The 21,776-nt window shown below is 42.1% G+C and overlaps 1 protein-coding gene and 1 pseudogene across 1 annotated transcript in view; both read left to right on the top strand.

Moving 5' to 3' along the window:
- The window catches only part of TPST1 (tyrosylprotein sulfotransferase 1), a 90,755-nt gene that overhangs the window by 8,111 nt on the left and 60,868 nt on the right, over positions 1-21,776 (top strand). The gene's annotated exons all lie outside the window — the stretch shown is intronic.
- LOC139008225 (PCI domain-containing protein 2-like) lies at positions 8,307-9,261 on the top strand (annotated as a pseudogene).

The following is a 21,776-nucleotide window of genomic DNA, read 5'->3' as shown; positions in this document are numbered from 1 at the left end:
TGCAAGAGGCCCCAGAATCAACAAACTTGGTGGCCAGGTTCAGACTACACAAGGGCACTACCCAATTAACTCCACAAACAACATGCCTAAAGGGTGGATTCAGTAGGCACCAGAGCCCTGCAGCAGTGAATCCCACTTTGGGGGATCAGCCCTCCACAAAAGAGCTCATCCATTGCAGTAATGGCCAATCCTCATAACCAGTCAGCCTGAGGATCAATTCCACACACTGGGATGCCAATAGCAGTCAAGGCTCAACCACAACAGGAAGGCATACGTAACTCACACAAGGGACATCCCTGGAACACCCGGCTCAGGTGACCAGAGAGCTGTGCCACTGGGCTCCTCAGGACACCTAGTACATAAAGCCACCCTCCTAACGCTGGGAGACTTATCAGATCTATCTAATATGTAGAAACAAACCCAGGCAGCCAAAATAGAAAGACAAAGAAACATGTCCCACATGTAATGACAGGAGGGAAAAAAAATCTAGAAAAAGAACTAAACAAAATGGAGGCAAGCAGTCTACCAGATGCAGAGTTCAAAACACTGGTTAATGTGAACTTAGGGGAAGAATAGATGAACTCAGTGAGAATTTCAACTAAGAGGTATAACATAAAAAGGACATAGAGATTATTAAAAAACTAGAGGCTCGATGCATGAAAATTCATGCAAGAATAGGCCTTCCTTCCCCTGGCTGCCAGTACTGCCTTCACTCCGGCCTGGAGCTGCCTTTCCACCTTCGCTCCGGCCCAGAGCTGCCTTCTGCCTTCGCGTGCTGCTCAGATGCCCAGAGCAACTAGGGCGGGGCAGAATGCCTGTGTCATCACCATGGCAATGACGCAAGCGTCACAGCCCAGCTGTCGCCATCTTTGTCACATCAATTTGCATAGTCCCTCCTTATTGGCTGTGGGCGCCGCCATCTTTATTGCGAAGTGACAGTCAATTTGTATATTCCATCTTTATTAGATAGGATAGAAGTGAAGAATACAATAACTAAAATGAGGACTATATGAGATGAACAGTAAAGCAGATGAAGCAGAGGATCAAAATCAGTGATTTAGAAGAAGAGGTACCAGAAAACATTCAATTAGAACAGCAAAAAGAAGAAATCCAAAAAATGAGGATAGTATAAGAGTCCTCGGTGTCAATTTCAAGCATACCAACATTCACATCATAGGAATACCAGAAGGAGAAGAGAGAGAGCAAGGGATTAAAAAACCTATTTGAAGAATAACTAAACATTTCTCTATCCCGGCAAAGGAAATAGGCATACTAGTACAGGAAGCCCAAAGAGTTCCAAAAAAGATGAATCCAAAGAGGCCCACACCAAGACACATCATAATTAAAATGCCAAAAGTTAAAGACAACGACAGAATCTTAAAAGCAGCAAGAGAAAAGCAGTTAGCTGCATACCAGTGAGCCTGATAAGACTGTCAGCTGATTGGGGGGAAAATATTCAAAGTTACAAAAAGCAAGGAAACTATAACCAAGACTACTCTACCAAACAAGGCTATCATTTAGAATTGAAGGAGAGATAAAGAGCTTCCCAGACAATCAAAAAACTAAAGACATTCACCACCACCAAACCAGTATTACAAGAAATGTTAAAGGGATTTCTTGAAGAAGAAAAAAAAAGATACAAAATATGCATAATAAAGTGACAGTAACTACATACTTATCAATAATCACTTTAACTGTAAATGCATTAAATGCTCCAATTAAAAGACGTGGTGTGGCTGAATGAATAAAAAATCAAGACCCATACATATGAAATCAAACTAAAAAGTTTTTGCATAGCAAAGGAAACCATCTACAAAATGAAAAGATAACCTAATAAATGGGAGAAGATATTTGGCAATGATACATCCAATAAGGAGTTAGTATTCAAAATATGTAAGGGACTCATACAGGTAACACCAAAAAAGACAAACATTCCATTTTAGAAATGGGCAGAGGACCTAAATAGACATTTTCCCAAAGAGGACATACAGATGGCCAATAGACATATGAAAAGATTCTCAGTGTCACTAATCATCAGAGAAATGGAACCACAATGAGGTATCACCTCATACCTGTCACAATGGCTATTATCAATACATCAACAAACAACAAGTGTTGGTTGAGGAGAAAAGGGAACCCTCCTGCACTGTGAGTGGGATTGTAAATTGATACACCTATTATGGAAAACATTATAGAGGTTCCTCAAAAAATTAAAAATAGAAGTACCTTGTGACTCAGTTCCACTTCCTGGTATTTATTTGAAGAAATCCAAAACCCTTATTAAGAAGTATATATGCATTCCTATGTTCACTGCAGCATTATTTACAATAGCCAAGATATGGAAGCAACCTAAGTGTTCATCAATAGATGATTGGATAAAGAAGATATGATACATATCCAATAGAATATTACTTGGCCATAAAAGAATGAAATCTTACCATTTGCAACAAAAAGGATGAACCTTTGTGGGTATTGAAAAAAGTCAAACAGAAAAACAAATACCATATGATTTCACTTATATATGGAATCTAAAAAACCCAAAGTGAACAAACAAAAGAGAAACTCATAGATACAGGGTACAAACGGATGGTTGCCAGGTGGGAGGGGCTTGGGGAGATGTGTGAAAAAGATGAAGGGATTAAGAAGTACAAATTGGCAGTTACAAATGGTCTTGGGGATGTAAAGTACAGCACATGGAATGTAATCAACAATATTGTAATAACGATGGTGTCCGGGGGTACTAGACTTATTGGGGGATCATTTTGTAAGTTATATAAATGTGTAACCACTATGTTATACATCTGATACTAAAGTAATATTCAATGTCAATTGCAATTGAAAAATCTTAAAAATAAACAACAAAATTCAGTTAAAGTTTGTCTCAGGTAACAGTATGGTGATTGCCAGAGGGAAAGGGGAGTAGGGGAGGTAGAAGAGGGTAAAGGGGGATAAATGGTGATGGAAGGAAACTTGACTTGGAGTGGTGAACACACAATACAAAATACAGGTGATGAATGATAGAATTATGCCCCCCAAAACTATTTTATTAACCAAGGTCATCCCAAGAAATTCAATAAAAATAAAATATACATATATTTGGGTTACAGAAATACAAATAAACACAACTTACAAAGAAAAGAAAATAATAAAAATAAATTGTCTCAATATTTTTAACAAATGCCCTGGTCATAGGAATGTCACATTGAGGGTGCTCTGATTCAGGTCCAATAAAGATAAGCTCTGAGAATGTAGCTTTTCCAGATAGGGTAAGTAGTGACAGTTCTTTGGAGATGTGGGTTTGGGGGAGCTCCTAACCTGTTCTTAAATGGTTTCTGGGCTGCTGCTGTTCACAGCTATCATGCTTATAGGTTATTGGTTTCCAAGTCTTCCACGAGCTGGGTAAAGGGAATTGGGAGAATTAAAATGCCATAAATCTTGTTCTACTTACTGAAAGTCAGCTGTTTTTCTTGGATAAATGTTTCTTGGATTGTGCAAGCCTTTGGTTAATTTTCAGATTTCTGAAAAAGTTGAGTTTGCATTTTGCCAGTCTTCTCATTACTTTTACGGAGGATCAGACTTTTGGAGTGCCTTACTTTCCCATGCTGGATATGCTTCCTCCAGGCTTTTATTCATGTAGTTTGAGGGGTTCATGCATTAAATTTTAGCAGATTGTTTTAATTACTGAGAACTCTGACGTTATACGATTACGTCTTTATGTTTTATGTGCTATTATTTTCCCACACTCTGGCTATGTTTATTGCTTAATATTTTCTGAATACGTGCTATTCTTTTCAACCTTGAGGCTTCCTGTTATCTTATTTTCTCTGCTCAAGGTTCTATTTATTTCCCTCACTCTCACAATGGGAGTCCTGCTTATCTTTTCAAATTCATTCTGACATAATTTTCTTTCTCTGTAGCCCATGGATGTAATCCTGCATGCCATTTTTCATACCTTTTGTATTACCATCGTATTATTTCATCACATAGTTTCTTGTCTTCTACCCCAGCTAAGTTGCTAGTTCTTTGAAGGCATATGATGAATCATACCTATTTATATGCTCAATATACATTTGTTAATTGAAGTGTAGGAGTAAGGTTCACTGAGAGAATGTTTAACATTTTACTAGTAGGTATTGTGACTGGGTTTGCTTTTTATTCATCTATTATTGAATTGGAGAAAATTGTATACGCTGGAAAAATTAAATAACAATACATGGTTGTCCACACACTACATTATATAATCCTTAGAAAGATACAGGAAGAAAAAAACCTCCAATACAGATTGTTACAATAGTGGTTTCTGATCAAAGATTTGATGTCCAGCTTTTTATTTTTATTTTAAAAAATCTTTATTGTTGAGAGTATTGCAGATGTCATCCTCATATCCCCCCAATGCTCCTCTCTACCTGGTTCCTGCCCCGCCCCAGGCCTTCACCACCCTATTGTCTGTGTCCATAGGTAATGCATATCTATCTATATTATAAAAGGCCTGTGTCCCTATCACCATAATGACCAAAGACCGGCATAGGTGGGCAGGGTCGTGCGATTTCACGTGCTGGGCTTCTAGTATGCATATAAGATCTTTGGTTCATCTCTTCCCACCCATCCCCCTTCCCTCTGAGAGTCGTCAGTCTGTTCCATGTTTCCATGCCTCTGATTCTATTTTATTCATCAGTTTATTTTGTTCATTAGGTTTCTTGTTTGTTTACTTTGATTTTCAGATTCATTTGTTGATAGATATGTATTTATTGCCATTTGATTGTTCATATTTTTTTTTTTATATTTTATTGATTTTTTACAGAGAGGAAGGGAGAGAGATAGAGAGTTAGAAACATCGATGAGAGAGAAACATCGATCAGCTGCCTCCTGCACATCTCCTACTGGGGATGTGCCCGCAACCCAGGTACATGCCCCTGACCGGAATCGAACCTGGGACCCTTCAGTCCGCAGGCCGACGCTCCATCCACTGAGCCAAACCGGCTTCGGCGATTGTTCATATTTTTTATCTTTTTTTTTCTTCTTCTTCTTCCTCTTCTTAAAGAATACTCTTCAACATTTCATGTAATACTGGTTTGGTGGTGATGAACTCCTTTAGCTTTTTCTTGTCTATGAAGCTCTTTATCTGACCTTCAATTGTAAATGATAGCTTTGCTGAGTAGAGTAATCTTGGTTATAGGTCCTTGCTATTCATCACTTTGAGTGTTTTTTGCCACTCCCTTCTAGTCTGCAAAGTTTCTGTTGAGAAATCAGCTGATAGTCTTATGGGTTCTCTTTTGTAGGTAACTAACTGCTTTTAAGATTCTCTCTTTGTCTTTAGCTCTTGGCATTTTAATTTTGATGTGTCTTGGTCTAGGCCTCTTTAGTTCTTGTTTGGGACTCTTTGGGCTTCCAGAACTTGTAAGTCTATTTCTTTCACCAATTAGGGGAAGTTTTCTGTCATTATTTCTTTAAGTAGGTTTTCAGTATCTTGCTCTCTCTCTTCTTCTGGCACCCCCATAATGTGAATGTTGTTATGCTTGAAGTTGTTTCAGAGGCTCTTTAAACTATTGTCATATTTTTGGATCCTTTTTTCTTTTTGCTCTTCTGATTGGGTGTTTTTTGCTTCTTCATATTCCAAGTCATTGATTTGATTCTCAAAATCCTCTACTCTACTGTTGAATCCCTGTAAATTATTCTTTATCAGTTAGTATAGGCTTAACTTCTGACTGGTCCTTTTTCATGTCTTTGACGTTCTCACTAAGATTCTTGAAAGTCTTACTAAGTCCCTTAAAGCTCTTTTTGAGTCCCTTGAAGCTCTCATTAAGATCCTTGAGTGACCTTATAACCATGGGTTTGAACTCTCTATCCAGTAGTTTGCTTGCTCCCATTTCTTTCATTTGTGACATGTTTTCTTTGTCTCCACATTTTGGCTGCTTCCCTGTGTTTGTTTCTATGTATTAGGTAGAGCTGCTATGTTTCCTGGAATTGGTAGAGTGGTCTTGTGTAGTAGGTGTCCTGTAGGGCCCAGTAGCTTAGCCTCCCCACTTACCTGAGCTGGGCACTCTAGGTGCATCCCTGTGTGGGCTGTGTGCACAGTTCTTATTGTAGTTGAACCCTGATTGCTGTTGACATCACTGGAAGGGATTGACTTCTAGGTCAATTGGCTGTGAGGACCAGCTATGACTACAGTGGAGGAGTTGCTGTGCAGAAGACACCCCTATGGAGCAGGACTTGTTTCAGTGGGACTTTGTTGCTCACTGAGTCTCCCCTTGAGTGTGTGACTTGTGGAAATGTAGAGTTGTAATCTGGTATGTAATATGGTCTGAAGCTGTCCACTGGGTGCACTGGCTCTGGGGACTCCTGGGAGGTGTAAAGTCAGCCACTGCCTGAGGCTACCCAGCAGGAGCTACAGAGAGATCTGCAGATGGCTGCTACTTGTATTGAGCTTGGAAGTGCTCTGGCAAGGCCCAGCTGTGAAGCAAGGCAGGCTGGTGCTAGTGCTGGGTCTTGGGCCTTTTACTGATAGGTTTGGGGCATGCTGATGCTAGTTGCTGCTTGTTTGAGAAATTTTAGCAAAGTCTGAAACCTGAGCCAGGACAGGCTGTTCATGTGGAAAAGCCACTGCCAACAACTTGGGTGGGGCTGCAAATTGAATGGGGCAGGGTCTCAGGGAATCACTAGGGTGGAGCAAACAATGTGAGCCATGCTGGTGTAAACTCAGATATGGCTACTAGTCAGCTCTGCAACGGGGAAGGTCACAGCACAGGAACAATGACTCCTGCGAGCACCCTTGTGTGGGAGAAAGCCACCCCCAAGTTTCTGCCCCAGTGCCAGACAGCCCCATTCCTCCCTGTACGTCCCTGGATCCCCCAAAGCCACTGCCCAGTGCTGGAGCTCAGAGGAAGCGGGACATGTAAGAACTTCCTGGGCTCCAGCAGCCTCCGTGTTACTCAGCCACAATCCCTGTTGGTTTTTACAGCCCCAAGTTATGGGTACTTCTCTTCCAAGCTCTTGAACTCTGGGCTGAGGGTCTGGTGTGGGGTTGGGAGCCCTTTGTTCTCACAGGAGGCCTCTGCAGCCAAGATATCCCTCCCAATTAAAAACACGCCACATGTAGGTGTTGGACTAGCCTGTTCTGTGCCCTCCTACCAGTCTCAATGTACTTTCTTCTTCTTACTTCTCTAGTTGTAAGACTTCCATTCAGTGAGATTTCAGGCAGTTTTGAATAATGGTTGTTCTATATTTTAGTTGTAATTTTGATGTGATTGTGGGAGGCAGCAAGTACCGGTGTTCACCTACACTGCCATCTTGGTTCCCTCTCCTCTTTATGTCCAGCTTTTGAAAGAGATCACAGAATTTCAGCTCTGAGTAACTGTGTGAGAGGCATAATTTCTCATAAAGTGGGAACTTACTTATATGTGAGAGTGTCTATGCTAAAGTAAAATTAAACTGATAAAGAACATGCTAATTTCTAGCTTCTGTATATATCTATTATCTCTTGGGACCAGATATAGTTCTTCATTCTTTTTTGTTGTTGTTATTAATCCTCATCCGAGGATATTTTTTTCATTGATTTTTTTTTTTAAAGAGAGTGGAAGGGAGGGAGAGAGGCAAAGAGAGAAAAATTGATGTGAGAGAGACACACTGATTGGTTGCCTCTCACTTGTGCCTCGACCAGGGTTGGAATCGAACATGCAACCCAGTACATGCCCTTAACTGGGTATTGAACCCATGACCCTTCAGTGTGCTGGCTGATGTTCTAACCACTGAGCACACCAGCCAAGGCTAGTTCTATATTCTTAATCTCATCTAGATGACAGCTTCCGGGATTTGGAGAAAGTATGCAAATATGCATGCTGCTCATTTATGCAACCAAAGCACAATGTATACATAGATTTAGAATTTTTTCCTATCTGTCTAATTAGACCTGAGATGATCATAATAGGATAATTCATATATTTTTGGCTCCACTTGGTCCCAGCGATGGGTATTGTCATGGCGCACATCACTACCTATAGTTGGTTTATGAAGCAATCGACACCAGAGACTGGGCGTCCTGTGTGGAGCTGGTGTCTTTCAAGCATCCTCATGTTGCCAATCCACGGCTTCAGTTGGCCTCACCAAAGGATAAAACGAAAACTGGGCTGTGCCTGGCATGTATGCAATAACGCTTGACCTTTAAGTATTTGCCAGTAATGCAGATCAGCAGTTGGAAAAGAAAGAAAAAAGCAAAGTCAGGGAAATGTTGGTAAAAGCAGCTGAATTGTTGATGAGCTGTTTTCCTGTCTGTGCCAGTGACACTCGTGCTGGTATAGAGGAAGTGGGGGATGCTATTTCTGGTGAATCAGTTATTCAAGTTTTACTTTAAGATCAACAAACCTGCCCTGGCTGGCAGGCTGAGTGGGTAGAGCAATGACCTGTGCACTGCAGGGTTGTGGGTTCAATTCCTGTCAAGGGCACATACCTGGGTTGCAGGTTGGATCCTGCCCCCGGTCGGAGTGCATGTGGGAGACAACCAGTTGATCTGTCTCTCTCAATTGTTGTTTCTCTCTCCTTCTCCCCACTCTCTCTAAAAACAATGGGAAATATCCTCACTCCTAGGGTGAGGATTTAATAATAATAATAAATCAACAAACTCCATTTGTGTAAACCGCTCATCTGAGCTATGGACAGCTCAAACCTGAAAGATGATTATAGCACAGCGCAGAGGGTGACATACAGGTACTATGTTGGATGAAAGGCCATGTTCCATGGTGGCTTTAAGCAAACCAAGGAGTACCTATCCTGTGCCTTTGAGCACTGTCACCATTTAAATCAGAAGAACAAAAGGATGATTCTGATATATTTATTTCCAGTAAAAATGCTATTGGGTCATATGCCAACCATTGAGCATTTGAAAAAGTATCATCTCATGAACTTTGTTGAAGTAACTGAAGCTGTAAGTGAAGGCAATCTCCCATTGAATGAGGCTCTGATGAAGCTCAAGCTCCCCCCCCCACCCCCCCGTGGTGTCTTCCTTAACCTTGAAAAGTTGAAGATAATCACCAGTAGGAATCTTTTTAAGGAAGTGTACTTGTTAAACACACCAGTTATTTCTGGATGCTTTTCTAGTTGCTTTGAAATTCATGGAAATTCAGTGGAAAACATGGACATCGATGAAGCCCAGTGTATTCTGGCCAACCTGATGTACGTGGGTCACATTGAAGGCTATATATCGCATCAGCATCAGAAGCTAGTTGTTAGCCAGCAAACCCATTTCCTCCACTGTCTACAATGTGTTGAATATATGAACATTCCTGAGAAGGAGTGTGTTCCTGTACGTTTTTATCGTGCAGATGCAATCAGTCATTTGCTGTGATATTATTCTCTGCAGCTGGAATCTTTTTGGGGCTTTTTTTTGTCCCCAGGGATGTTGAGACTGAGTTTGCAAGCACACATGGATATCTTAAAATCTCTGTCCTCACGCATAACTAATGTGAGCCTCTTGGACACCTGGAATTCCTTTTTCAGACATTGTACACCCCTCCTTTGGCTCTGGAACTTCTGTAAAGGGGGCTGTCTCCAAGGCAGCTATAGTTTACTTCTTACAAATGTTGTTTACAAATGTTGTACATAGTTAAGCATCTTTGTAACTTTTTATATAAATCTTTTTATAAGATGTCATTCTGAATTAAAAACAAAAATTAGGTATATTTTTAAATTCATATGTAATGAAAGCCTTATAACAATGTCAGATTCACTTTAATTTGCACCATACTTGTTGCATACATGGCTTTTGGTTCATGCCAGACCCCCTGTCTGGGAAGTACCATGGAGTAGTCATCACAATTTTAGAGTCAGTTTTAGGTTCCTACTTGGTCAACAATTTGCCAAATATTGATACCTTAAGTAAGCTACTTATCCTTTCTGAACTTTAGTTTCCTCATTTGTAAAATGATTCTAGGACAGAATCAGTGCGACGAGAGCAAGGGATTACAAAAAAAATTCTGATTCATTTGTCAACAAGAGTGTGAAATGACAGAGGCAGATGAAATAGACTGATCAATAAAGAGTGGATTAGAAGAGCAGAGGGAGAAAAACAGGAAGTGAACTTTGTACTTTAGTATTTCTAAATATAGTCAACTCATATTTTAACACTGGAAGCAGGAGGAAAGACCATTATTCCAACAATAGGAAAGTGTTAGTTGTCTGAGGTTTTAGCAAGAAACTTTTACTGTGGTCACTTAATGCATATTTATTGAGTGCTCAAAATGCATGTAGCATTTATGTTATATGCTATGTGGAAAGCTGAAATGAATAAGATGTAGTCAGTACCTCCCCAAAACTCACAACTAATTACACTCATAGAACCTAGTTACGTTAACTTACTGGTAATCAAGAATCCATTAACTCATTCAAGAGCCCCTACTTTCAAGGACTTCACAATCTGTGGAGAAAGCAAATTAACCCTATAATGTAAGAAGAAATACGACATGGGAAGTATAGGGCACTAGAAAAGATATCTATGTCATACACGGCAGAGAGCTTCAGGAAAGGTTCCTAGAAGAGACCGCATTGAAGCTGACTGTTGACGGATGAGTGGGAGTTAATGAGTAAGAGATGCTACAGGTTGTTCAAGATGAAGGCAGCATGTGTGAGAATGTGTGTCTACGCGGTGTTGGTGATGTGGAATGATGAAAGAAGAGTCTCGGGCAGGCAAAGGCTGGATCATGAAGGACCTTATATGTTATGGGGAGGATTCGTTTCTGAAAGAAGTAAATAGTCATTGCAGGGGTTTAAGCAGGGGAGTGCCTTAAGTATATTTACATTTTAGAAAGATCACTGTTGAAACAGGATAGTGCACGAACTTATTGAAGGAAGTCAGAGAGTACCAGTTAGGAGGCTGGGAGTTATTCTTATGAGAAAGGATGAGGGTGAGGATTAAAGCCATGCCAGCAGGGGAAGAAGAGGGAGAATAGATTCAATTGAAGGAGGAAGCATGGACAGGACTTCACCAATTACTTATGGAGAAGTCAAGGGAGAAGTACATAAAGTCTCTCAGATATTTTAGCTTGGACATCTTGGAGAAAGTGGTTCATTTGCCAGGAAGTAGAAGAGGAAGAAAGATTTTCCCATTTGTTCTTTGGATTTGACATGCCAATGGGACATCCAGATAGAGTTATCCCTTGGCCATTGGTCAGGTCTAAGATTTGGGACAGAAGTCTGGTTGTTGATAGACTAGAGAGGCATCAGAATATAACCAAGGTGACTATAGATGAAGCAGGGTGAGTGTAGGAGTGTGAATGAGGGAACCTTAAACTCAGTATTCATTTGTCACTCTTTTGTGATGTTTGCTTTTGAAACCTATTAAATTTGTATACATAGTTAAAGCTGTTCTTTTTTTTTCCTGGACTTTCTACTATTAGTATCATAACAGTAGAAATATTTTTGTTAATACCTTAATATCTGTATGGCTCTTTTTGCAAAGTCTAGTCAAAACTATTTTTCCCACCTGTTATAAATTTTGTAGATTCAATTTATTTATTTAAAATTTTTTTTGCCTTTTTTCCATCATCATTTATGCCCTCTATGCCCTCGTCGACCTCTACCTACCCCACTTTAGACTGATTTTAAAAATCCTATTGGGATAAGGATTGGGTTTGCATTTTTTTTCATGGCCTCCAGATTACTTCATTTTTGTTTATTGGTAGTTCCTTGTTTCATTTGACATTTTTCTGTTAAACATTTGCTTTGTTTCAGATGACTCTATAGGTATTTTAAGGAGATTTAGGAGAGAAGATTTCACTAGGTGCTTATTCATCTGTAAATCCCTTGCTTTATATTTTATCTGATATTCATGTACTGACTGCATGGCTGATGAATGGGTTAATCGGTGCTTTAAAGGAGTTTATAGTCTAGTGGGGTAAACTAACCACAATACAGTGCATGAGTGTGCAAACCATTGTGTTTTTGCCAAATGTTTGAGGTTACAGAAGAGAGAACAATTGATTTCTGGGGTGAGAGAGATGGGAAAAGAGCACTGAGGAGGCATGTATAACAGGGAGGAAGGGTCATGACACAGGAGGCAGCAGCATGAGCCAAGGCCAGGTGTGGAGGTGCCTGGTGTGGATGGGGAGTGGCCCTGCAGGGGCAGGCTGCTTGGGAGGAGTGCTGAGAGGTGAAGTTGGAGGATGAGCAGGAGCCAGTGTGTGAAGGGTGCCGCAGGCCCCTGTTCTTTCAGTCTTTTCACATGTTACCCCCTTGATTGTCATAGCAGCTCTGTGAAAGGAAGGAGAACGTGCAGGTGTTTCTTTACCTTTTGCACTTTCGCTCTTCCTTCTTTTCATAATTTCTACTCTAATTACATGTGAAAAAAAGTTTATCATTATTCCTATTTTATGGACAAGGGAACTAATGCTCAGTGATTTATCTAGGTCAGCGATTTTCAATCTTTTCATCTTGTGGCACACTAAAATTTCTAAAATTCTGTGGCACACCAAAAAATAGATTTTTTGTCAATCTGACAAAAAAATAGGTATAATTTTGATTCACTCACACTGGATGGCTATTGTTGTGTTGGCTGTTGTCATTTTTTTATTTGACAATCTAAGGCAGTGGTTCTCAACCTTCTGGCCCTTTAAATACAGTTCCTCATGTTGTGACCCCCAACCATAAAATTATTTTCGTTTCTACTTCATAACTGTAATTTTGCTACTGTTATGAATCGTAATGTAAATATCTGATATGCAGGATGGTCTTAGGCGACCCCTGTGAAAGGGTCGTTCAACCCCCAAAGGGGTCACGACCCACAGGTTGAGAACCACTGGTCTAAGGGAAAAGAGGTCACTTCCCCTGACTAAATAGTCAGGTATTGCATGTTTTAAAAATTCTTGTGGCACACCCGTTGAAAACCGCTGAACTAGATCCATATGGCTAAGAAAAAACTGATTTCATACTAGAGCCTAAGTCTTCTGACTAATGTGCTAGACTTCTTTTACATGAATTCAACGCCATCCTCTTTTCTCCTTTTTCTATTCTAGTTACTTTTAATTCTGAAAGTTAGGAGGTTGGTAGTAAATTGCATAATTGAATTACTGAATGAGAGGATATAATTTGAGCAAATTTGCTATCTTTGTGTTTTCTCTCATGGGTGGTTTCGATAGACAATAAACATTAGTGAAGAATCTAGAAGAAAAATGGTTAGCCTACAGTGATCCTCTGATTTGCAGGTCTGAGAAGGTTAGAACTTGGTAACTTTATTTTGTTTTATTTCAATTTAGCTCTTTATAATGAAAATTTTCTAACATATCTAAAAATAGAAAATTACATTGAACCCGTAAGTACTTATCATTCAGCTTCAACATTTATTAACTCATAGCCATCTAATTTCACATATAACCCTCTCCTCATACACACATCTGCCCTCAGATATTTCTGAGACAATTTCACTAACTTGAACTGTTAATAAAGTTATGCTCGAGTTTAACTTGTGCTCTTATCTCTGTTTGTGTCCTAGGCCTTAGGTCTAGTTCTTAGTATTTGACCAGCTCTTTTTCTTCCTGACCATGGTGCTTATTGAAAACAAAAGCCTAGTATACTGCTTCTTTAAGAAGATGTGTCCCAGAAGATTCCCAGAGATCATCAGCTGTGTATAACATGGTCTTCTTACTATTTGCCATTTATTTTCAGTGGTTCTAGTGCTGGCCTCCAATGTGTGGCTAGAAAAACGTGTTCTCATGTTTGTGCTCTGACCATGAGCTGACATAAGGATTGATCTTGCAACATGGGTTTATTTGTTGATTGGCAAAGTTATTCAGATTAACTCCTGGAAACATTAGTTGGCAAGTTCAAGAGCTAGAAGGGAATAGAGAAACCAGCTATACAGGGTGAGGTAAAAGTAGGTTTACAGTTGTGAGTACATGAAACACAGAGTTTATTCTTGTAGTATTACTTATTAATTATTGTATTATTTTCCATACAAATAACTGTAAACCTACTTTTGCCATATCCTGTAGATTGAACTTTAGACAGCAAGCAAAATGGCATTGGCTGTTGCTATTTGCGACATTAGTTGGCATCATAAATAGGCATGGGAAGCAAGGAGCTAATGATTAACAAAAAAAGTTTTTAAGAGATCATTGCATTCCTATAATTTGTCTTTTGCTGGAACATTTACCCAGCATCTCGTTGAACCTAGCACATGGCCACTTCCATGCATGTGCTTGGACCTGTGTGTATGCACTGAGTGTTGGACATGGTCTTGCTGACTACCAGACTCTGTACCTCTACTTTTGTTGAGTGATGCTGTTTTTTTATTAAAAATGTTTGTAAAATTTGCAAATATGTAAGTATAGAAGTATAATGTCAGCACTCTCTCATTCCGTAGAGCAGTATTTCTGGGAGTCTTCCATTTAGCTTGCTGGGAAAGGGCAGTGCTATTAATAGTGATTTCTCAGATATGTTTGTTAATAGTGTTTCAATGCTTTTTCTTCCCCCTGGAGATAAAAATGAGACTAAACTTATAGTATTCCCTTCTGGCTCAGCCTCAGCTCTTTAAATGTCCCAGTTGAGAAAATATTTATACTGCTTGTCTGAAAATACAGTGAAATGGAGTTTAAAGTAATGGAAAGAGGCCCCTGTGTGTATGTTGTGTGTGCTCACATATATGCAATGCGTGTGCATAGTGATTGAATATTTAAGGGTAATGGTTAGACCAGCTTTTCCTGTACAGTACTTCTTAAATAATAGGGCTAATTTTTTCAAGATTTTGAGAAATTAGTATCAAGGTGTGAATAGAGTCAGTCCACAAGCTACACAGCATCTCTCTTCTAGAGAAATGTACTTCCCAGTTTGGTTAGTTTACTGATGCTCTTTGAAGGCTCAGTGGACCTGATGTTCTGTTAAGCATGCTGTGCCAGCAAAGCTATCTTTCAAATGAACCCCTGGACATATGCTGTGGTAGGACATGGACAAGATCTGTGAGCCTCAGGAACTTAAAATATTTTTGGAGTAAGGAAAATATCTAATCTAATAAAAGAGAAACATGCAAATTTGACCGCACCTCTGTTATGCCCCCAAGCCACGCCTACCAGCCAATCAGAGCGACTATATGCAAATTAACCCAACCAAGATGGCCACCGGCAGCCACAGAGCTGGAGCAAGCAGGAGGCTTGGTTGCCCTGGCGATGGAGGAAGCCAAGCTTCTCACCTGCCCTGGTCGGCTGTAGCCTCTGCTCCAGGCAACAAAGTTTCAATTATAGAAGATAAATAAATCCCAGATACCTGCTTCCAGCCAGCCTCCACTGGGAGCTTGGGTGGCTGGGGGCCATGGCCAGCCTGCAAACAGCCATCAGCCCCTCACCCAGGCTGGCCACACCCTCATGGGGTGAGGGTCCCTGCTGGGGGGCTTGGCCAGCCTGCAGCCATCAGCCCCTCACCCAGGCTGTCCAGGCACCCCAGCGGGGACCCCCACCCTGAAGAGGCTGTGGCCAGCCTGCAAACAGCCATCAGCCCCTTACCCAGGCTGGCCACACCCTCATGGGGTGAGGGTCCCTGCTGGGGGGGGGGGGGGGGGCTTGGCCAGCCTGCAACGGCCATCAGCCACTCACCCAGGCTGGCCAGGCACTCCAGTGGGGACCCCCACACTGATCCAGGACACCTTTCAGGGCAAACAGCCGGCCCCCACCCATGCACCAGGCCTCTATCCTATATAATAAAAGGATAATATGCAAATTGACTCTAACAGCAGAACCACTGGGAATGACTGGTCACTATGACACACACTGACCACCAGGGGGCAGATGCTCAATGCAGAAGCTGCCCCCTGGTGGTCAGTGCGCTCCCACAGGGGGAGCTTGCTCAGCCACAAGCCAGGCTGACGGCTGCCAGTACAGCGGTGGTGGTGGGAGCCTCTCCCGCCTCCTCAGCAGCTCTAAGGATGTCCAACTGCAGCTTAGGCCTGCTCCCTGCTGGCAAGTGGACATCCCCCGAGGGTTCCTGGGCTGCCAGAGTGATGTCTGACTGCCAGCTTAGGCCCAATCCCCTGGGGAGCAGGCCTAAGCCAGCAGGTGGTCATCCTCAGAGGGGTTCCAGACTGCGAGAGGGCACAGGCCGGACTGAGGGACCCCCCAAGTGCACAAATTTTTGTGCACCGGGCCTCTAGTACATAATAAAAAGAACAGTGACCTTTGAAGAACAGGTAAGATTTAGGGTGGTGTTGAGAACCTCAGTTTGTATATCTATAAAATGAGAACATTGGACCAGATGATTTAGAAGTCCCATTAGCACTGATGATCTATAATTCTGTGATTCTCCAAGTTTAGAAACATCCAAAGAGAGAACACTAGGCTTTATAAGCTTAGTGCAAAGTAATGTGAATGTTTCTGGGGAAGCAAAAAATCCTTTCTTTTCTTTTTAATATCCCTTACAAGGCCTTTGACCACTGTCATACTTACTTTCAAACATCCTGAAGAGCTATAGAAATATGCTCCCTGCTCATGTGTGTTGGGGGAGACAGTGTTTAAAATACAACTGATATTAAAACTGTAAAAAATATCCCAAAATTGTGTTGATACAACTATCTAGTATGCTTGGAAATATAGTAAGGTGTTCTTTCCCCCTAGATTATCCTTTAGTAAAGAGGGAGCTGCCTTCATTGAATCCTTATGAAACCTATAGTGTTAAGAGATACCTCTCAATTACTTTACTTTGCACAACACTGTCTTGGAATGATGATATATTAGCCTGACCTCAGTACTACTTTTGATGCCTAATAAAGACTTCTTGACAGATAAAGAAACTCAAGAAAAAGACACAGAAATTTAATACAGATTTAGTGTTGGATATCTTAAAATAAGCTCTTTCAAGACCACCTTGAAAAACAGTACCAGGTTTTGAGCAAAGAAATGATATTTTCTGACTTACATTTTTAAAAGATCCCACTGGATGTTGAATTTGAGAATAGATTTTAGGAGGGCAGGAATAGAAGTAAGGATTCATTTAGTAATCCTTCTGAGAAATGCTGGCATAGCGAGTGGAAGTGTTGAGAAGTAATTTTGAAAGTAGAGCCAATAGATTTTTTTTGGTCAGATTTGAATGTTGGGTGTGAGAAAGAGATGAAATAAATATATATTAAACTAGAGTAGCGGTTCTCAACCTGTGGGTTGCGACCCCTTTGGGGGTCGAATGACCCTTTCACAGGGGTCACCTAAGACCATCAGAAAACACATATATAATTACATATTGTTTTTGTGATTAATCACTATGCTTTAATTATGTTCAATTTGTAACAATGAAAATACATCCTGCATATCAGATATTTACATTACGATTCATAACAGTAGCAAAATTACAGTTATGAAGCATCAACGAAAGTAATTTTATGGTTGGCGGTCACCACACGTGAGGAACTGTATTAAAGGGTCACAGCATTAGGAAGGTTGAGAACCACTGAACTAGAGGCCCGGTGTACGAAATTCGTGCACAGGTAAGGTTCCTAGGCCTGGCCAGCAATTAAGGCCAATTGGGGCCTTCCAGCTGCCAGTTGGGGCCTTCCTTCATTCCACGTTGCCCCCTGGTGGTCAGCGCACATCATAGCGAGCGATCAGTCTCCCAGTCAAACTCACATGGGGACAATTTGCATATTAGGCTTTTATACATATAGATGCTTTGTAATCAAGTACATCCCATACCTGTTCACCTAGCAGCTCCTCTTCTAAAAATTTAGTTTAAGAAAATAATCATGTGTGCAAAAATGTTTATATATACACAGATATTTCTCATAGTGTTATTTATAGTCATGAAAATTTAAAAACAAGTAAATAACAATAGAGAATTGGCCAAATAAGCATTGGTATGTCCTATCAGTAAAGTATTATGCATTAAACTGATTTACAAGTATGTTTCTGGACAAGGAAACACATTGATCATATATTTCCAGTTTTTGTATTTTATGTATTTTACTGGGAATTTGGGGGTATTTTAATGGGAAGTTGTTATCAGGTACTATTGGTTGCTGCTATAGTTGACTGAATATTTTGTATATGGTATATAATATCTTAAGTGTGTCTTCTATATCATGGATACAGTTTTCTGCATAGATATTTTGGTGCTATGTTGCTACCAATTATCTTAATGCTTTTTTCTTTACAGTCTTTTCTTATTAAGCTGATGTTTTCATCTCAACCTATTATCACTTTGTGGTTCTTTGTTGCAGCTTTATAATAAAGTACAGTGCCTGGCACAATAATATGTGTTCAAATATGTGAGTAAAGGAATGAATACATAAGTAAACAGAAACCAGATCTTGGCTGGTGTATCCTACTGAGACTATCAAAATATTTTTCTAGGAGTGTATTCTTTAAAAACACACACAGCCGTATTGAGGTACAACTTAAATACCATAAAACTTACCCATCGTGCAGGTTCAGTCCAGTGATTTTCAGTAGATTTTATTTTATTTTTTATTTATTTATTTTTAAATATATTTTATTGATTTTTTACAGAGAGAAAGAGAGAGAGATAGAGAGTTAGAAACATCGATGAGAGAGAAACATCGATCAGCTGCCTCCTGCACATCCCCCACTGGGGGTGTGCCTGCAACCCAGGTACATGCCCTTGACCGGAATCGAACCTGGGACCTTTCAGTCCGCAGGCCGACGCTCTATCCACTGAGCCAAACCGGTTTCAGCTTCAGTAGATTTTAGAGAGTTTGGCAGCTATCACAGCAGTCCAGGTTTAGAACATTTCCATCACTTCAGAGTCCCCTCATGCCTATTTGTCATTGAATTCCTGCTTCCATGCCCTGCTTTCTGTCTCTGAAAATCTACCTTGAATGGGCATCCTATCTAATAAAGAGGGAATATGCTAATTGACCCTCACACCATTGCAAAGATGGCATCCACAGCCAATAAGGAGGGAATATTCTAATTTACTGCTCCACCCTCAAAGATGGCGCCACCCACAGCCAATAAGGAGGGAATATGCTAATTGACTGCCACACCCTCAAAGATGGCAGCACCCACAGCCACTGAGTGACACCCAGTCCCCTCAGCCCACAGCCACCCAGGGCCAGCCCAAGGTGCAGGCAAGCCTCGGATGTAAGCTGCCCAGCCACCCAGGGCCGGCCCGAGAGACAACCAAACGACTGAACAAGCAGGCTGCGTGGGGCGGCCAGGCCAGCAGGGCAGTTAGTGAGGGATGACAAAACGACTGAACAGCAGGCTGTGTGGGGGAACCAGGCTAGCAGGGGCTTAGTGAGGGATGACCAAACAACTGAACAGCAGGCTGTGTGGGGCGACCAGGCCGGCAGGGGGGCCGTGAGGGGTGACCAGGCTGGCAGGGGGGGCAATTGGGGGCAACCAGGCCAGCAGGGGGGCTGTTGGGGGCGACCAGGCTGGCAGGGGGGTTAGTGAGGGACGACCAAATGACTGAACAGCAGGCTACGTGGGGCGACCGAGTTGGCAGGGGGGGCAGTTGGGGGCAACCAGGCCAGCAGGGGGGGCTGTTGGGGGCGACCAGGCTGGTGGGGGGGTGGAAGTTGGGGGTAGTCAGGCTGGCAGGGGGGGTAGTTGGGGGCAATCAGGCCAGCAGGGGGGGCTGTTGGAGGCAACCAAGGTGGCAGGGGGGGCAGTTGGGGGTGACCAGGCTTGCAGGGGGGTTAGTGAGGGATGACCAAACGACTGAACAGCAGGCTGCGTGGAGCGACCGAGATGGCAGGGGGTCATTTGGGGGAAACCAGGCCAGCGGGGGGGCTGTTGGGGGCGATCAGGCCGGCGAGGGGAGGGTGGAAGTTGGGGGTAGTCAGGCTAGCAGGGGAGGTGCAGTTGGGGGTAGTCAAGCTGGCAGGGGGGACAGTTGGGGGCGATTAGGCTGGTGGGGGGGGCAGTGAGGAGTGACTATGCCAGTGGGGGTGAAGTTGGGAGCAACGAGGCTGGCGGAGGGGGGGGGCAGTTAGGGGCCACCAGGCTGGCAGAGGGGGATAGCTGGGGGTGACCAGGCCAGCGGGGGGGACAGTTAAAGGTGACCAGGCCAGCAGCGGGGGGCAGTTAGGGGCAACCAGGCCGGCGGGGGGGGGGGGCAGTTAGGGGCGATCAGGCCAGCATGCAGAGGCAGTGAGTGGTGATCAGGCCAGGGCGGGGGTGGGGGGCGGGCTGGGCAGTTAGGGGCAACCAGGCGGGCAGGCAGGTGAGCGATTAGGAGCCAGCAGTCCAGGATTGTGAGAGGGATGTCTGACTGCCGGTCTAGACCGGCAGTCGGACATCCCCCAAAGGGTCCCGGATTGGAGAGGGTGCAGGCTGGGCTGAGGGGGACTCCCCTGTGCACGAATTTCGTGCACTGGGCCTCTAGTTTTATATAAATGTAAACTGACGTAGCTGCTCAGATACACACACACAATTGTTTTGAATTTTTTAAACATGGCTTTCTACGGGTTACCCCCTTGTCTGTGTAGTTTAGAGGACAGTGGTTATGCTCAAATATCTTGAGCCAGTAAGACTTGTCCTCTGACAGAGGATCTGTGTATGGTTGGATGAGCACATTCAAAGTTCAGACCATTTTCAAATCTGCCCTGACATTCACTTTCCACTCAATCCCTTCAGGTCTCCTTTCTGCCGATGTGCAGCCTCAGGTTTGGCCACAAGCTTGCAACCATGACTCCCATCTTAGCCTACTAGAGCTGTTCACCCTCCTTGCTCACCTGCCACCTGGAACATCACTTACACTGGCAGCACAGCACTCCAGATTGTGATTTCCCTTTGATCAAAAGCTGTCTCTGTATAGTCTGATTGCTATCTGCTTTGTAGCATGTCTTCTTGTTCCAGTTAAACTAGCAGTTCCATAGCATGTATATTTTATGTAGTATGTATGATTTACACACATGCTCTACTTCCGTATGTCCACTTCTTTGGTCATCCTCAGCTTAGAATGCTGTGTGTGTCCCTATCTTATCTGTCCTTCTAAAGGCTAGATCTCTCTCTCTCTCTTTCTCTCTCTCTCTCTCTCTCACGCACACACACACACACACACGCACAAACACACTCACACACACACATGCGCGTGCACACACACATATTTTCTTCGCACCCGATACATCAGCCCTCCTGCTACTTGTTACCTACTTATGCCGTATTCTGCCATGTGGTTGTGCTTTTGCACACAAGTTCCTATTGCTTAGAGTAGCTGTACCTCTTATTTTCTATAAGTCTGTTATAGCTTCCTCAGGTAGACTTAATTTGTTGCTTTTAATTCTACTTCCATTTGTCCACTGTGCTTATTTCTACTAAGGCCCTGATTGCATTTTATTGTCATTGTTTGCATATCTGTCTGTTCATAAGACTTTGTTTCCTGAGAGCATGGGTCACTGTACTGCTATGCTTTTCAAAGTTTATCCTCAGTCAAGCTCAAGTGTCTGTCCTGTAGTACCTAAATAAATAATTTGTGGGGTGAATAAACTGAATGTGTGTTAAAGATTTAGAAGTTGTATATTTTTCTATAATTTCTCTTCATCGTAGAATGTGGAGATAATGACTTTTGGGGGATGAATCAAACTAAATACCAGACATGAGCCTTGGGTTAGACTCCAGATATACTTGGGCATACTAAATATTCACTTGATTCACTGATGGAAATAGTTTTATTAGATTTTCCATTTTGTGCATAGTTTTAGAATTGTTATATTAAGAAGCTATTTCTGATTGGGAATTTTGATTTATTTTTGCTCACACTTTTGTATATTTGTGTTCTAAGAATATTATAAAGGATCTAAGACAGCTTTGGCTTCTTTCTAGCTAAAATGTTATAATTGTAACTGATGACTAATT

This window comes from Myotis yumanensis, unplaced genomic scaffold (genome assembly GCF_028538775.1).
Source record: "Myotis yumanensis isolate MYYU_CA2020_CCGP unplaced genomic scaffold, mMyoYum1.0.hap1 SCAF_4, whole genome shotgun sequence".
Lineage (NCBI taxonomy): Eukaryota > Metazoa > Chordata > Mammalia > Chiroptera > Vespertilionidae > Myotis > Myotis yumanensis.
This window is presented reverse-complemented; position numbering and strand designations above follow the sequence as displayed.